Source organism: Oncorhynchus mykiss, chromosome 23 (genome assembly GCF_057628025.1).
Source record: "Oncorhynchus mykiss isolate SJ-2025 chromosome 23, ASM5762802v1, whole genome shotgun sequence".
Taxonomy (NCBI): Eukaryota; Metazoa; Chordata; class Actinopteri; order Salmoniformes; family Salmonidae; genus Oncorhynchus; species Oncorhynchus mykiss.
This window is the reverse complement of record NC_143044.1, coordinates 59,658,644-59,677,413: the sequence shown is the minus strand read 5'-3', so window position 1 is coordinate 59,677,413 and position 18,770 is coordinate 59,658,644. Positions and strand designations below refer to the sequence as shown.

The 18,770-nt window shown below is 46.0% G+C and overlaps 2 protein-coding genes across 6 annotated transcripts in view; one reads left to right on the top strand and one right to left on the bottom strand.

Moving 5' to 3' along the window:
- Window positions 1-10,618, bottom strand: part of LOC149972643 (inhibitory synaptic factor 2A-like) — a 73,037-nt gene extending 62,419 nt beyond the window's left edge. Inside the window, exon 1 of the mRNA XM_090217800.1 lies at window positions 10,111-10,618. The gene's annotated coding sequence lies outside the window, so the exon portion shown is untranslated. The remainder of the gene's footprint in view (window positions 1-10,110) is intronic.
- LOC110514830 (dedicator of cytokinesis protein 1) overlaps window positions 1-18,770 on the top strand; it is a 611,880-nt gene that overhangs the window by 313,204 nt on the left and 279,906 nt on the right. The gene's annotated exons all lie outside the window — the stretch shown is intronic.

The window sequence follows — 18,770 nt, the reverse complement described above, 5'->3', positions numbered from 1 at the left end:
GATCTCGTACTTCCTGTATATAGCTCCACATTGATCTGGTACTTCCTGTATATAGCTCCACATTGATCTGGTACTTCCTGTATATAGCTCCACATTGATCTGGTACTTCCTGTATATAGCTCCACATTGATCTGGTACTTCCTGTATATAGCTCCACATTGATCTGGTACTTCCTGTATATAGCTCCACATTGATCTGGTACTTCCTGTATATAGATCCACATTGATCTGGTACTTCCTGTATATAGTTCCACATTGATCTGGTACTTCCTGTATATAGCTCCACATTGATCTGGTACTTCCTGTATATAGCTCCACATTGATCTGGTACTTCCTGTATATAGCTCCACATTGATCTGGTACTTCCTGTATATAGATCCACATTGATCTGGTACTTCCTGTATATAGCTCCACATTGATCTGGTACTTCCTGTATATAGCTCCACATTGATCTGGTACTTCCTGTATATAGATCCACATTGATCTGGTACTTCCTGTATATAGCTGCACATTGATCTGGTACTTCCTGTATATAGCTCCACATTGGTACTTCCTGTATATAGATCCACATTGATCTGGTACTTCCTGTATATAGCTCCACATTGATCAGGTACTTCCTGTATATAGATCCACATTGATCTTGTACTTCCTGTATATAGTTCCACATTGATCTGGTACTTCCTGTATATAGATCCACATTGATCTGGTACTTTCTGTATATAGATCCACATTGATATGGTACTTCCTGTATATAGATCCACATTGATCTGGTACTTCCTGTATATAGATCCACATTGATCTGGTACTTTCTGTATATAGCTCCACTTTGATCTGGTACTTCCTGTATACAGATCCACATTGATTTGGTACTTCCTGTATACAGATCCACATTAATCTGGTACTTCCTGTATATAGCTCCACATTGGTACTTCCTGTATATAGATCCACATTGATCTGGTACTTCCTTTATATAGCTCCACATTGATCAGGTACTTCCTGTATATAGATCCACATTGATCTTGTACTTCCTGTATATAGTTCCACATTGATCTGGTACTCCCTGTATATAGTTGCACATTGATCTGGTACTTCCTGTATATAGCTCCACATTGATCTGGTACTCCCTGTATATAGCTCCACATTGATCTGGTACTCCCTGTATATAGTTGCACATTGATCTGGTACTTCCTGTATATAGCTCCACATTGATCTGGTACTCCCTGTATATAGTTGCACATTGATCTGGTACTTCCTGTATATAGATCCACATTGATCTTGCACTTCCTGTATATAGATCCACATTGATCTGGTACTTCCTGTATATAGATCCACATTGATCTGGTACTTCCTGTATATAGCTCCACATTGATCTGGTACTTCCTGTATATAGATCCACATTGATCTGGTACTTCCTGTATATAGCTCCACATTGATCTGGTACTTCCTGTATATAGATCCACATTGATCTGGTACTTCCTGTATATAGCTCCACATTGATCTGGTACTTCCTGTATATAGCTCCACATTGATCTGGTACTTCCTGTATATAGATCCACATTGATATGGTACTCACTGTATATAGATCCACATTGATCTGGTACTGCCTGCATGTAGATCCACATTGATCTGATTCTTCCTGTATATAGATCCACATTGATCTTGTACTTCCTGTATATAGCTCCACATTGATCTGGTACTTCCTGTATATAGATCCACATTGATCTGGTACTTCCTGTATATAGATCCACGTTGATCTGGTACTTCCTGCATATAGATCCACAAGTACTTCCTGTATATAGATCCATTCTTGTGTATTTTTTTGGATTCATTTTGTTACTATGTTATTGTTTAACTCTGCATCTTTGGGAAGGGCTCTTAGCAAGCATTTCACAAGTACACCAGTTGTATTCAACACATGACAAATAAAATGTGATTTTTATTTTATTTCATTTTGCCTTTCTATGGTCGGTTTTACTTTGACTCAAGGTAAGACATGCCTCATAATATGTAGTGAAACATTCAGGTTTCCAACAATGAAGTATATATTTTTCGTAAATGTACACGGCCTCCTCCAGCTCGTTACAAAATGGTGTTAGACTCTGAAGCCTACCGTTGTCTTTACACGTGAATAGCAAATGGGAAGCGAGCTTCAATTACCTGTTGATAAAAAAATAAATAAATAGTAGCTCTTTTTTAATGGTGGCCAATCAAAACTGTTTTTAACAAGCGATTTGCATGTAGAAGTGTTCCCCGGTGACTGGGCTTCTAACCACCTTTCAGTCCAGCAGCAACGAGCTGTTGGAGGAGCTGCAGCTCTGTCTTCTGTCCGGCAGATTTCCCCTTCGTCTCTGTGTCGGGATACTGTGCACGTTTCATATACATAACGGCTATAGCGAAAATACACACGCGCCAATTAACCTACAGACCGATAGGCACGATCAGTCAAATGTGTTTCCATCCGCTGGTATATCCATCAACCAAGACGAGGAAACACATTATTTTGCTTTGTGATATATATATTTTCGGGCAGTTTGATTTATCGACTTTAAATAAAAAAAAATATTGGCCAAAACCTGGCTATTACCAGCTAACAGAAAACCCTCTCTCTCACACACACACACACACACACACATACACGCCAGCCAGGTGGGATCAGGTGTGCGATGTGTCCTCTTGCATGCAACACTCTCTACCTCACGCCTCACACCCCAGACACAGACCGACGTCGTCTAGTGTTTGCTCTCTGACAAAAACCTGTTTCCTAATAAATAACCCAATTACCACATGAAAGACAACATCTGGCCTCCACCAAAAACACTCATTCTTTCATAGCAGAGCAATTTGTTTTTGGAATGAATGAGCACCACTCCTAGGGGTCGTGGCAGTAGAGAGGAGGCAACACTTCATCTCTCCTTTGGAAACTCAGTCGGCACTCCCCCCCCTTCACAGAGAACACTTCCCCTCCCCTCTAGTCTGATCTATTCACAGAGAACACTTCCCCTCCCCTCTAGTCTGATCTCTTCACAGAGAACACTTCCCCTCCCCTCTAGTCTGATCTCTTCACAGAGAACACTTCCCCTCCCCTCTAGTCTGATCTCTTCACAGAGAACACTTCCCCTCTAGTCTGATCTCTTCACAGAGAACACTTCCCCTCTAGTCTGATCTCTTCAGACAGAGTACACTTCCCCTCTAGTCTGATCTCTTCAGACAGAGTACACTTCCCCTCTAGTCTGATCTCTTCAGACAGAGTACACTTCCCCTCTAGTCTGATCTCTTCAGACAGAGTACACTTCCCCTCTAGTCTGATCTCTTCAGACAGAGAACACTTCCCCTCTGGTCTGATCTCTTCAGACAGAGAACACTTCCCCTCTGGTCTGATCTCTTCACAGAGAACACTTCCCCTCTAGTCTGATCTCTTCACAGAGAACACTTCCCCTCTGGTCTGACCTCTTCACAGAGAACACTTCCCCTCTCCTCTAGTCTGATCTCTTCACAGAGAACACTTCCCCTCTGGTCTGACCTCTTCACAGAGAACACTTCCCCTCTGGTCTGTTCTCTTCACAGAGAACACTTCCCCTCTGGTTTGATCTCTTCAGACAGAGAACACTTCCCCTCTGGTCTGATCTCTTCACAGAGAACACTTCCCCTCTGGTCTGACCTCTTCACAGAGAACACTTCCCCTCTGGTCTGATCTCTTCAGACAGAGTACACTTCCCCTCTAGTCTGATCTCTTCAGACAGAGTACACTTCCCCTCTGGTCTGATCTCTTCAGACAGAGAACACTTCCGCTCTGGTCTGATCTCTTCACAGAGAAGACTTCCCCTCTGGTATGAACTCTTCACAGAGAACACTTCCCCTCTGGTCTGATCTCTTCACAGAGAACACTTCCCCTCTGGTCTGATCTCTTCACAGAGAACACTTCCCCTCTGGTCTGATCTCTTCACAGAGAACACTTCCCCTCTGGTCTGATCTCTTCACAGAGAACACTTCCCCTCTGGTCTGATCTCTTCACAGAGAACACTTCCCCTCTGGTCTGATCTCTTCACAGAGAACACTTCCCCTCTGGTCTGATCTCTTCACAGAGAACACCTAGAGTGTTTGTAGTGGCCATGTGAAGCAGAACCACATTGTTTTCCCTAATCTCTTTAAGCCTCTCCTCCTCTCTTCCATCTCTTTCTCTCTTCCTCTCTCCCAGTCACGTTTTGGTTCTCCCACAACTATTTTTTGGCTTGCCAAGTTATAGCAGCAGAACCATGGGGGGGGTTGGGCAATACACATCTTCTCTCCCAGCCTCTGTTTCCCAGAGACAGACAGACAGAAACAGAGAACCAGACTGTCCTCTCTGGGCAGCCAGGTTTGTCTGTGACGACCGGTCTCTATAGCCAGACTGTCCTCTCTGGGCAGCCAGGTTTGTCTGTGACGACCGGTCTCTATAGCCAGACTGTCCTCTCTGGGCAGCCAGGTTTGTCTGTGACGACCGGTCTCTATAGCCAGACTGTTCTCTCTGGGCAGCCAGGTTTGTCTGTGACGACCGGTCTCTATAGCCAGACTGTGCTCTCTGAGTCTGTACCTAGTCAATGTTTTCCTCAGTTTTCTATCAGTCAGAGTGGTCAGATAGTCTGCCACCATGTACTGTCTGTTTAGAGACAAATAGCATTGAAGTTTACTTTGATTTGTTGTTGTGTCTTTCCAATAGGTGATTTATTTTTATTTTTGTTTTGTGATGATTTGGTTGGGCCAGATTTTCTGAGTGCTGTCCTGAGGCTCTATGGGGTTGGTTTGGGTTGGTGAACTGAGCCTCAGAACCAGCTGGCTGAAGAGAGAGAGACATGCTCTTTGAGTTGAAGGGTAGAGAGATGGTTAGAGGGAGAGAGAGAGACATGCTCTGAGTTGAAGGGTAGAGAGGTGGTGGGGGAGAGAGAGACATGCTCTTTGAGTTGAAGGGTAGAGAGGTGGTGGGGGAGAGAGAGAGACATGGTCTTTGAGTTGAAGGGTAGAGAGGTGGTGGGAGAGAGAGAGAGACATGCTCTTTGAGTTGAAGGGTAGAGAGGTGGTGGGGGAGAGAGAGAGAGACATGCTCTTTGAGTTGAAGGGTAGAGAGGTGGTGGGGGAGAGAGAGAGAGACATGCTCTTTGAGTTGAAGGGTAGAGAGGTGGTGGGGGAGAGAGAGAGAGACATGCTCTTTGAGTTGACGGGTAGAGAGGTGGTGGGGGAGAGAGAGAGACATGCTCTGAGTTGAAGGGTAGAGAGGTGGTGGGGGAGAGAGAGACATGCTCTTTGAGTTGAAGGGTAGAGAGGTGGTGGGGGAGAGAGAGAGAGACATGCTCTTTGAGTTGAAGGGTAGAGAGGTGGTGGGAGAGAGAGAGAGACATGCTCTTTGAGTTGAAGGGTAGAGAGGTGGTGGGGGAGAGAGAGAGAGACATGCTCTTTGAGTTGAAGGGTAGAGAGGTGGTGGGGGAGAGAGAGAGAGACATGCTCTTTGAGTTGAAGGGTAGAGAGGTGGTGGGAGAGAGAGAGAGACATGCTCTTTGAGTTGAAGGGTAGAGAGGTGGTGGGGGAGAGAGAGAGAGACATGCTCTTTGAGTTGAAGGGTAGAGAGGTGGTGGGGGAGAGAGAGAGAGACATGCTCTTTGAGTTGAAGGGTAGAGAGGTGGTGGGAGAGAGAGAGAGAGACATGCTCTTTGAGTTGAAGGGTAGAGAGGTGGTGGGGGAGAGAGAGAGACATGCTCTTTGAGTTGAAGGGTAGAGAGGTGGTGGGGGAGAGAGAGAGAGACATGGTCTTTGAGTTGACGGGTAGAGAGGTGGTGGGGAGAGAGAGAGAGAGACATGCTCTTTGAGTTGAAGGGTAGAGAGGTGGTGGGGGAGAGAGAGAGAGACATGCTCTTTGAGTTGAAGGGTAGAGAGTTGGTGGGAGAGAGAGAGACATGCTCTTTGAGTTGAAGGGTAGAGAGGTGGTGGGGGAGAGAGAGAGAGACATGCTCTGAGTTGAAGGGTAGAGAGGTGGTGGGGGAGAGAGAGAGACATGCTCTTTGAGTTGAAGGGTAGAGAGGTGGTGGGGAGAGAGAGAGAGAGACATGCTCTTTGAGTTGAAGGGTAGAGAGGTGGTGGGGGAGAGAGAGACATGCTCTTTGAGTTGAAGGGTAGAGAGGTGGTGGGGGAGAGAGAGAGAGAGACATGCTCTGAGTTGAAGGGTAGAGAGGTGGTGGGGGAGAGAGAGAGACATGCTCTTTGAGTTGAAGGGTAGAGAGGTGGTGGGGAGAGAGAGAGAGAGACATGCTCTTTGAGTTGAAGGGTAGAGAGGTGGTGGGGGAGAGAGAGAGAGACATGCTCTTTGAGTTGAAGGGTAGAGAGGTGGTGGGGGAGAGAGAGAGACATGCTCTTTGAGTTGAAGGGTAGAGAGGTGGTGGGAGAGAGAGAGACATGCTCTTTGAGTTGAAGGGTAGAGAGGTGGTGGGGGAGAGAGAGAGAGACATGCTCTTTGAGTTGAAGGGTAGAGAGATGGTGGGGGAGAGAGAGAGAGACATGCTCTTTGAGTTGAAGGGTAGAGAGGTGGTGGGGGAGAGAGAGAGAGACATGCTCTTTGAGTTGAAGGGTAGAGAGGTGGTGGGGGAGAGAGAGAGAGACATGCTCTTTGAGTTGAAGGGTAGAGAGGTGGTGGGGGAGAGAGAGACATGCTCTTTGAGTTGAAGGGTAGAGAGGTGGTGGGGGAGAGAGAGAGAGACATGCTCTTTGAGTTGAAGGGTAGAGAGGTGGTGGGGGAGAGAGAGAGAGACATGCTCTTTGAGTTGAAGGGTAGAGAGGTGGTGGGGGAGAGAGAGAGACATGGTCTTTGAGTTGAAGGGTAGAGAGGTGGTGGGAGAGAGAGAGAGAGACATGCTCTTTGAGTTGAAGGGTAGAGAGGTGGTGGGGGAGAGAGAGAGACATGCTCTTTGAGTTGAAGGGTAGAGAGGTGGTGGGGGAGAGAGAGACATGCTCTTTGAGTTGAAGGGTAGAGAGGTGGTGGGGGAGAGAGAGACATGCTCTTTGAGTTGAAGGGTAGAGAGGTGGTGGGAGAGAGAGAGAGACATGCTCTTTGAGTTGAAGGGTAGAGAGGTGGTGGGGAAGACAGAGACATGCTCTTTGAGTTGAAGGGTAGAGAGGTGGTGGGGGAGAGAGAGAGAGACATGCTCTTTGAGTTGAAGGGTAGAGAGGTGGTGGGGGAGAGAGAGAGAGACATGCTCTTTGAGTTGAAGGGTAGAGAGGTGGTGGGGGAGAGAGAGAGAGACATGCTCTTTGAGTTGAAGGGTAGAGAGGTGGTGGGGGAGAGAGAGAGACATGCTCTTTGAGTTGAAGGGTAGAGAGGTGGTGGGAGAGAGAGAGAGAGATGCTCTGAGTTGAAGGGTAGAGAGGTGGTGGGGGAGAGAGAGAGAGACATGCTCTTTGAGTTGAAGGGTAGAGAGGTGGTGGGGGAGAGAGTGACATGCTCTTTGAGTTGAAGGGTAGAGAGGTGGTGGGGGAGAGAGAGAGAGACATGCTCTGAGTTGAAGGGTAGAGAGGTGGTGGGAGAGAGAGAGACATGCTCTCTGAGTTGAAGGGTAGAGAGGTGGTGGGGGAGAGAGAGACATGCTCTTTGAGTTGAAGGGTAGAGAGGTGGTGGGGAGAGAGAGAGAGACATGCTCTGAGTTGAAGGGTAGAGAGGTGGTGGGAGAGAGAGAGACATGCTCTTTGAGTTGAAGGGTAGAGAGGTGGTGGGGGAGAGAGAGAGACATGCTCTGAGTTGAAGGGTAGAGAGGTGGTGGGGGAGAGAGAGAGACATGCTCTGAGTTGAAGGGTAGAGAGGTGGTGGGGGAGAGAGAGAGAGACATGCTCTTTGAGTTGAAGGGTAGAGAGGTGGTGGGGGAGAGAGAGAGAGACATGCTCTTTGAGTTGAAGGGTAGAGAGGTGGTGGGAGAGAGAGAGAGAGATGCTCTGAGTTGAAGGGTAGAGAGGTGGTGGGGAGAGAGAGAGAGAGACATGCTCTTTGAGTTGAAGGGTAGAGAGGTGGTGGGAGAGAGAGAGAGACATGCTCTTTGAGTTGAAGGGTAGAGAGGTGGTGGCACCTGGAGGACAATCACAATCAGTGAGGTCTAAATGGTCACTGCCCCCCGTCCCCCGTCCCCCGTCCCTGAGCTCAGTAATGAGATGGTTGGATCGTCATGTTCACTAATCTAGATTGCTCTTCAGTTAAGGTGCTTCATCTGAGCAGCAGTCAACTGACTGACACACACAGCACACACACACCACACAGCACACACACACCACACAGCACACACACAGCACACACACACCACACAGCACACACACAGCACACAGCACACACACCACACAGCACACACACCACACAGCTCTTGTTAGATATTCAGCCCCTGCCAGAAACAGTAGTCTCTGTTCTTCCTGCATACCAGAACAATACATTCCTATAGTGAGTCAAATATGTGGCGAACATCTCCACACCTAAACAAGATGCTGTATATCTGTTTTGGAAATACATTCTTAATAATGTTATGTAACATCCACTCCTCAGTTACCAAGACAACAGCATCATCACTCATCTGTAGTTCCCCGTAGTCTATTATCTGTAGTTTATTCTCTGTAGTTTATTCTCTGTAGTTTATTCTCTGTAGTTTATTCTCTGTAGTTTATTCTCTGTAGTTCTCTGTAGTTTATTCTCTGTAGTTACATGTAGTTTATTCTCTGTAGTTCTCTGTAGTTTATTCTCTGTAGTTCCCTGTAGTTTATTCCCTGTAGTTTATTCTCTGTAGTTCCCTGTAGTTTATTCTCTGTAGTTCCCTGTAGTTTATTCTCTGTAGTTCCCTGTAGTTTATTCTCTGTAGTTTATTCTCTGTAGTTCCCCGTAGTTTATTCTCTGTAGTTCCCTGTAGTTTATTCTCTGTAGTTCCCTGTAGTTTATTCTCTGTAGTTCCCTGTAGTTTATTCTCTGTAGTTCCCTGTAGTTTATTCTCTGTAGTTTATTCTCTGTAGTTTATTCTCTGTAGTTTATTCTCTGTAGTTCTCTGTAGTTTATTCTCTGTAGTTACATGTAGTTTATTCTCTGTAGTTCTCTGTAGTTTATTCTCTGTAGTTCCCTGTAGTTTATTCCCTGTAGTTTATTATCTGTAGTTCCCTGTAGTTTATTCTCTGTAGTTCCCTGTAGTTTATTCTCTGTAGTTTATTATCTGTAGTTCCCTGTAGTTTATTCTCTGTATTTCCCTGTAGTTTATTCTCTGTAGTTCCCTTTAGTTTATTCTCTGTAGTTTATTCTCTGTAGTTCCCTGTAGTTTATTCTCTGTAGTTCCCTGTAGTTTTTTCTATGTAGTTTATTCTCTGTAGTTCCCCGTAGTTTATTCTCTGTAGTTCCCTGTAGTTTATTCTCTGTAGTTCCCTGTAGTTTATTCTCTGTAGTTTATTCTCTGTAGTTCCCTTTAGTTTATTCCCTGTAGTTTATTCTCTGTAGTTCCCTGTAGTTTATTCTCTGTAGTTCCCTGTAGTTTTTTCTATGTAGTTTATTCTCTGTAGTTCCCCGTAGTTTATTCTCTGTAGTTCCCTGTAGTTTATTCTCTGTAGTTCCCTGTAGTTTATTCTCTGTAGTTTATTCTCTGTATTTCCCCGTAGTTTATTCCCTGTAGTTTATTCTCTGTAGTTCCCTGTAGTTTTTTTCCCTGTAGTTTATTCTCTGTAGTTTATTCCCTGTAGTTTATTCTCTGTAGTTCCCTATAGTTTATTCCCTGTAGTTTATTATCTGTAGTTCCCTGTAGTTTATTCCCATTAGTTTATTCTCTGTAGTTTATTCTCTGTAGTTTATTCCCTGTAGTTTATTCTCTGTAGTTCCCTGTAGTTTATTCTCTGTAGTTCCCTGTAGTTTATTCTCTGTAGTTCCCTGTAGTTTTTCCCTGTAGTTTATTCTCTGTAGGTCCCTGTAGTTTATTCCCTCTGGTTTATTCCCTGTAGTTCATTCTCTGTAGTTCCCCGTAGTTTATTCTCTACCTAACACTAATTTCAGAACCATCCCCTTCCATCCAGAGGTATCTGAACATTCCTCTCTATGTGCACCACCGGGTTTAACTGAGATATGAAAAGAGCCTGGGCGACTCACCTCCGTGGTAAATCACTGATGAACAGGACCTGACAGCAGCATAGATCCCTGGTAGTGCCCACCGTGCATGTCTGTTCCCTCAGTGGGTTAGTCTCCCTGGGGGAAGAGCAGGCTATGTCATGGTAGAAGTAAGCAGAGCCAGAGCCCCCAGCAGGGCAGTCGTTGTGTAGTTCCTATAGTTGAGGCACATTGGCTGTTTGCTGCCTTCGTACTAGTAGAGAGAGAAATGTTCCCTTTTCCTCTAAGCCCACAGCGGGCGAGACTGGAATCAGGTACTCCCCCTTTTCTGCTCCTCCTTCTCTCCTTCTCTCTCAGTGAAGCAGAGAGCGGCTCACACACACTGAAAGTCCGGGGCGCTCGCTGGCTCACCGACAGACACACACTGAAAGTCCGGGGCGCTCGCTGGCTCACCGACAGACACACACTGAAAGTCCAGGGAGCTCAGAAAGCAGACACTCAGCACACGGAGAATATCTCCTTTACTGCCGCTGCAGCTCATCTCTCCTTGAGAGAGAGAGAGAGAGAGAGAGAGAGAGAGAGAGAGATGGGAATGCGGGGGAGAGAGATAATAGGGAAGAGGGAGGAGGAGGGGTACGGAGAGAGCGAGATACAGAGAGAGAGAGCGAAATACGGAGAGAGCGAAATACGGAAAGAGAGAGATACGGAGAGAGAGAGAGACGGAGAGTGAGAGAGAGAGAGTTACGGAGAGGGCGAGAGAGAGATACGGAGAGCGCGAAAGAGATGCAGAGAGCGCTTGAGAGAGATACGGAGAGCGCTAGAGAGATACGGAGAGCGCTAGAGAGATACGGAGAGCGCTAGAGAGATACGGAGAGACGCAGAGAGAGAGAGACGCAGAGCGAGAGAGAGACACAGAGAGAGAGAGAGACACAGAGAGAGAGAGAGAGACACAGAGAGAGAGAGAGACACAGAGAGAGAGAGAGACGCAGAGAGAGAGAGACGCTGAGAGAGATACAGAGAGACGCAGAGCTAGAGAGACGCAGAGCGAGAAAGACGCAGAGCGAGAGAGACGCAGAGCGAGAGAGACACAGAGCGAGAGAGACGCAGAGCGAGAGAGACGCAGAGCGAGAGAGACGCAGAGCGAGAGAGACGCAGAGCGAGAGAGACGCAGAGCGAGAGAGAGCAGAGCGAGAGAGACGCAGAGCGAGAGAGACGCAGAGCGAGAGAGACGCAGAGCGAGAGAGACGCAGAGCGAGAGAGACGCAGAGCGAGAGAGACGCAGAGCGAGAGAGACGCAGAGCGAGAGAGACGCAGAGCGAGAGAGACGCAGAGCGAGAGAGACGCAGAGCGAGAGAGACAGAGAGAGAGAGAGAGACACAGAGAGAGAGACACAGAGAGAGAGAGAGACACAGAGAGAGAGACACAGAGAGAGAGAGAGACACAGAGAGAGAGACACAGAGAGACGGAGAGACACAGAGAGAGAGACACAGAGAGAGAGAGAGACACAGAGAGAGATACGGAGAGCGAGAGAGAGACAAAGAGCGAGAGAGAGACGCAGAGAGCGAGAGAGATGCAGAGAGAGAGAGAGAGAGAGAGAGAGATGCAGAGAGAGAAAGAGATGCAGAGAGAGAGAGAGAGATGCAGAGAGAGAGACGGACGCAGAGAGAGGGAGAGAGAGAGACGTACGCAGAGAGAGGGAGAGACAGAGAGAGAGAGAGACACAGAGAGATAAGTATTCAGACCCCTTGACTTTTTCCACATTTTGTTACGTTACAGCCTTATTCTAAAATGGATTATATCAATGTTTTACCTCACCAATCTACACACAATACCCCATAATGACATCACAATACCCCATAATGACATCACAATACCCCATAATGACATCACAATACCCCATAATGACATCACAATACCCCATAATGACATCACAATACCCCATAATGACATCACAATACCCCATAATGACATCACAATACCTCATAATGACATTAGAATACCCCATAATGACATCACAATACCCCATAATGACATCACAATACCCCATAATGACATAACAATATCCCATAATGACATCACAATACCCCATCATGACATCACAATACCCCATAATGACATCACAATACCCCATAATGACATAACAATATCCCATAATGACATCACAATACCCCATCATGACATCTCAATCCTATAATGACGAAGTGAAAACAGGTTTTTAGAAAGTTTGCTAATGTATATTAAAACAAATACATAAATACCGTATTTACATAAGTATTCAGACTCTTCGCTATGAGACTTGAACCTGAGCTCAGGTGCATCCTGTTTCCATTGATTTTACTTGAGCTGTTTCTACAACTTGATTGGAGTCCATCTGTGGTAAATTAATTTGATTGGACATGATTTAGAAAGGCACACACCTGTCTATATAAGGTCCCACAGCTGACAGTGTGTGTCAGAGCAAAAACCAAGAGATAATGTTGAAGGAATTGTCTGTAGAGCTCAGAGACAGGATTGTGTCGAGGCACAGATCTGGGGAAGGGTACCTAAACATGTCTGCAGCATTGAAGGTCCCCAAGAACACAGTGGCCTCCATCATTCTGAAATGGAAGATGTTTGGAACCACCAAGAGTCTAACTAGAGATGGCCGCCCGGCCAAACTGAGCAGTCAGTGTAGTTAACAAGCAAGCCCCTGACACGTGGGTGAGGGTGGAGAGGACTTGAGACAAACAACCATTTATCTTCTCAACTAATAAAATAATGGAATATCTCTCACTCACACTGAACACAGCCAGGAGGAGTTGAGGAAATTGAGATTGAGTAAGGTGCAATACTCATAATGAAACACATACACACACACACACACACTATTTTCACTGCAGCCAATCAAAAGCACAATGACTTGTAGAATCTCCAGTATTCCTTTCCAGTTCCTGTTTCTGTGTGGGTGTTTATCATTTCTGTCTCTGAGGGTCACAGGTCATGTTGGCTTAGCTAGTGAGATGAGGAGATATGATCAGGTCCGTCTCTGAGGGTCACAGGTCATGTTGGCTTAGCTAGTGAGATGAGGAGATATGATCAGGTCCGTCTCTGAGGGTCAACAGGTCATGTTGGCTTAGCTAGTGAGATGAGGAGATATGATCAGGTCCGTCTCTGAGGGTCAACAGGTCATGTTGGCTTAGCTAGTGAGATGAGGAGATATGATCAGGTCTTCTCTGTCCGTCTCTGAGGGTCAACAGGTCATGTTGGCTTAGCTAGTGAGATGAGGAGATATGATCAGGTCCGTCTCTGAGGGTCACAGGTCATGTTGGCTTAGCTAGTGAGATGAGGAGATATGATCAGGTCCGTCTCTGAGGGTCAACAGGTCATGTTGGCTTAGCTAGTGAGATGAGGAGATATGATCAGGTCTTCTCTGTCCGTCTCTGAGGGTCACAGGTCATGTTGGCTTGCTAGTGAGATGAGGAGATATGATCAGGTCTTCTCTGTCCGTCTCTGAGGGTCACAGGTCATGTTGGCTTGCTAGTGAGATATGATCAGGTCTTCTCTGTCCGTCTCTGAGGGTCAACAGGTCATGTTGGCTTAGCTAGTGAGATGAGGAGATATGATCAGGTCTTCTCTGTCCGTCTCTGAGAGAGAGAGAGAGAGAGAGAGAGAGAGAGAGAGAGAGAGAGAGAGAGAGAGAGAGAGAGAGAGAGAGAGAGAGAGAGAGAGAGAGAGAGAGAGAGAGAGAGAGAGAGAGAGAGAGAGAGAGAGAGAGAGAGAGAGAGAGAGAGAGAGAGAGAGAGAGAGAGAGAGAGAGAGAGAGAGAGAGAGAGAGAGAGAGAGAGGCAGCTATAAATAATTGGAATTGTTAATTTCTTTAATTGTTTCTGAGGTGTATACTATTAACAGATAACTCCAGGTATACTCACTGTACATGGATATGTCTCTACCCAGCATACTGTACTCACTGTACATAGAGATGTCTCTGTTCCATCTCTTCAGTTGATGTCTCTCTACCCAGCATACTGTACTCACTGTACATAGAGATGTCTCTGTTCCATCTCTTCAGTTGACGTCTCTCTACCCAGCATACTGTACTCACTGTACATAGAGATGTCTCTGTTCCATCTCTTCAGTTGACGTCTCTCTACCCAGCATACTGTACTCACTGTACATGGAGATGTCTCTGTCCAGCATACTGTACTCACTGTACATGGAGATATCTCTGCCCAGCATACTGTACTCACTGTACATGGAGATATCTCCGTCCAGGATACTGTACTCACTGTAAATGGAGATGTCTCTGCCCAGCATACTGTACTCACTGTAAATGGAGATATATCTGTTCAGCATACTGTACTCACTGTACATGGAGATGTCTCTGTCCAGCATACTGTACTCACTGTACATGGAGATATCTCTGTTCCATCTCTTCAGTTGATGTCTCTCTGTCAGCATACTGTACTCACTGTACATGGAGATGTCTCTGCCCAGCATACTGTACTCACTGTAAATTGAGATATCTCTGTTCAGCATACTGTACTCACTGTACATGGAGATGTCTCTGTCCAGCATACTGTACTCACTGTACATGGGGATGGCTCTGTTCCATCTCTTCAGTTGACGTCTCTCTGCCCAGCATACTGTACTCATACCTGTTGTAAAGCTCTTATAGCACTTCTCCCTTCCTCTCTCTGCATTAGTATTTTGAGATCTCTAAAATGCCTTAGCAGAACTGATGGTACGGTCTTTATACAGGAGACAAGTTGAGTTTTTCCATCAATCACAGATAAATCAGCCCTCCATCGTCACCATTTCATACATTTTCTGAAGCGGGTCTTCCTTTTAGATGGATCCAGCAGCCTTATCTCTTATAGTCTGGCCTCTAACCAAGAGATAATATCAGGCAAGAGAGATGTTACAGTCCCCTACTTCTCTACCTCACCTCCTCTCCCTGTCTGCCTCTCTCCCTAGCCCTTTACCTCTCCCACCTCTACCTCTTGCCCCTCTCCTCCTCCTCTCCTCTCCACTTGCTTCACTCCTCCTGGGTCCCACCTGGGTCCCTCTATGCCTCGCTTGTCTCTCAGGAGACTCTAGTGTAGCGAACGCCGTCCCTGTCTGCCCAATTAAAGCCTTAAAACATTGCTTTGTTTATGGGGACTCCCATTTGGTATGAGAGCAAACATCAATTATTCTCCCCTGCTGTCAGGCGTTAGAGTGAGACGGAGGATCTGGCCCACGGTGAGAGAGAGAGAGAGAGAGAGAGAGAGAGAGAGAGAGGAGGATGATGGATTGGACCCGCTCCCTAATCCCCGTTTTTCATTTCCATACAGATCTCTGTCTCATTTCTGCCCTCACACACACAGACACATTGAGATGGATGTTGATTGGATGAATTGTGTTTGTTGAAATCTGTGTCCGGGTCAATACGACATGAATGAAGCCAATAATGTTGCTTCCATTCTCGGTTGGTATTATTGTAGACAATACGACTTTTAATGTTGGCGTAGTCGGCAGTCCAAAAAACCAAGTTGTTAGCTGCTCATAGAGTTGCAAAGGGACATTATATTACTGGTACAAAAAAGTTATTATTAGACTAAATCTAGTGTCCTTGTTAGGGGTACTTCAGATTATCACAGGTGTCTGTAATTATCTCTGGCCCTCGGTGTTGGCGATGTTAAAATCATTTTATGACCCAGCTGTAAAAAAAAGTATCCTAAATACAAACCATCAACATAGTGAATACCATCAGTGTTTAATATGAGGATTTCAGCATTAATATATATGTTATATACATTTGCAAAGTATTCAGACACCTTGACTTTTTCAACAACAACAACAAAAAAACATTCCAGAGAAAAACATTAACTATTCAATCTACGAACAAAACCCCAGAATGACAAAGCAGAAACAGTTTTTTTACAATTTTTTGCAAATGTAAAAAAAAAATCTCACATTTAATTGAGATTGAGACACTTTCACTCAGTTCTTTGTTGAAGCACCTTTGGCAGTGATTACAGCCTCTAGGCCTACTATATTTATTTCTCAACTTGTCCTAATGTTAAGCACATTGCTTCTCTTTACAACAGGAGTAAAGCCGACCTGGCTGGCATGAAAATGAATCACAGGACAAGTGTCCTCCATTCACTATTTAAGTGCATAAATAATATGTATTTTTCCCCCGTCCCCCGTTCCAAGACAGGTGCATGTTAATGGTCCATTCTAAATCAAAATGAATTTCACACATATATTATTTAGTGTACACTACCGTTCAACGTTTGAGTTACTTAGAAATGTCCTTGTTTTTGAAAGAAAAGAAAATGTTAAAATAACATCAAATTGATCAGAAATACAGTGTAGACATTGTTAATGTTGTAAATGACTATTGTAGCTGGAAAAGGCTGATTCTTTATGGAATATCTACAGAGGCGTACATAGTCCCATTATCAGCAATCATCACTCATGTGTTCCAATGGCACGTTGTGTTAGCTAATCCAAGTTTATCATTTTAAAAAGCTAATTGATCATTAGAAAACCATTTTGCAGTTATAATAGCACAGCAGAAAACTGTTCTTCTGATTAAAGAAGCATCAGCATTTGTGGGGTCGATTACAGGATCAAAATGTCCAGACACAAAGACACTTTCTTCTGAAACTCGTCAGTCTATTCTTGTTCTGAGAAATGAAGGCTGTTCCATGGCGAGAAATTGCCAAGAAACTGAAGATCTCGTACAACGCTGTGTACTACTCCCTTCACAGAACAGTGCAAACTGTCTCTAACCAGAATAGAAAGAGGAGTGGGAGGCCCCGGTGCACAACTGAGCAAGAGGACAAGGACACGAGAGTGCCTAGTTTGAGAAACCCACGCCTCACAAGTCCTCAACTGGCAACTTCATTAAACAGTACCCGCAAAACACCAGTCTCAACGTCAACAGTGAAGAGACGACTCCGGGATGCTGGCCTTCTAGGTAGAGTTCCTCTGTCCAGTCTCAACGTCAACAGTGAAGAGGCGACTCCGGGATGCTGGCCTTCTAGGCAGAGTTCCTCTGTCCAGTCTCAACGTCAACAGTGAAGAGGAGACTCCGGGATGCTGGCCTTCTAGGTAGAGTTCCTCTGTCCAGTCTCAACGTCAACAGTGAAGAGACGACTCCGGGATGCTGGCCTTCTAGGTAGAGTTCCTCTGTCCAGTCTCAACGTCAACAGTGAAGAGGAGACTCCGGGATGCTGGCCTTCTAGGTAGAGTTCCTCTGTCCAGTCTCAACGTCAACAGTGAAGAGGCGACTCCGGGATGCTGGCCTTCTAGGCAGAGTTCCTCTGTCCAGTCTCAACGTCAACAGTGAAGAGGAGACTCCGGGATGCTGGCCTTCTAGGTAGAGTTCCTCTGTCCAGTCTCAACGTCAACAGTGAAGAGATGACTCCGGGATGCTGGCCTTCTAGGTAGAGTTCCTCTGTCCAGTCTCAACGTCAACAGTGAAGAGGAGACTCCGGGATGCTGGCCTTCTAGGTAGAGTTCCTCTGTCCAGTCTCAACGTCAACAGTGAAGAGACGACTCCGGGATGCTGGCCTTCTAGGTAGAGTTCCTCTGTCCAGTCTCAACGTCAACAGTGAAGAGGAGACTCCGGGATGCTGGCCTTCTAGGTAGAGTTCCTCTGTCCAGTCTCAACGTCAACAGTGAAGAGGCGACTCCGGGATGCTGGCCTTCTAGGCAGAGTTCCTCTGTCCAGTCTCAACGTCAACAGTGAAGAGGAGACTCCGGGATGCTGGCCTTCTAGGTAGAGTTCCTCTGTCCAGTCTCAACGTCAACAGTGAAGAGGAGACTCCGGGATGCTGGCCTTCTAGGTAGAGTTCCTCTGTCCAGTCTCAACGTCAACAGTGAAGAGGCGACTCCGGGATGCTGGCCTTCTAGGCAGAGTTCCTCTGTCCAGTCTCAACGTCAACAGTGAAGAGGAGACTCCGGGATGCTGGCCTTCTAGGTAGAGTTCCTCTGTCCAGTCTCAACGTCAACAGTGAAGAGACGACTCCGGGATGCTGGCCTTCTAGGTAGAGTTCCTCTGTCCAGTCTCAACGTCAACAGTGAAGAGGAGACTCCGGGATGCTGGCCTTCTAGGTAGAGTTCCTCTGTCCAGTCTCAACGTCAACAGTGAAGAGGAGACTCCGGGATGCTGGCCTTCTAGGTAGAGTTCCTCTGTCCAGTCTCAACGTCAACAGTGAAGAGGAGACTCCGGGATGCTGGCCTTCTAGGTAGAGTTCCTATGTCCAGTCTCAACGTCAACAGTGAAGAGGAGACTCCGGGATGCTGTCCTTCTAGGCAGAGTTGCAAAGAAAAAGCCATATCTCAGACTGGCCAATTAAAAGAAAAGATTAAGATGGGCAAAATAACACAGACACTGGACAGAGGAACTCTGTATGCTGCAGAATTGATCATGTTGCTGTGTAGTGGTGAGAACATCAGAATTGATCATGTTGATGTGTAGTGGTGAGAACATCAGAATTGATCATGTTGCAGTAGAGTCATGAGGAGAGGATAATTGATCATGTTGCAGTGTAGTGGTGAGAACATCAGAATTGATAATGCTGCAGTAGAGTCGTGAGGAGAGGATAATTGATAATGTTGCAGTGTAGTGGTGAGAACATCAGAATTGATAATGCTGCAGTGTAGTCGTGAGGAGAGCAGCATTGATCATGTTGCAGTATAGAGTCGTGAGGAGAGGATAATTGATAATT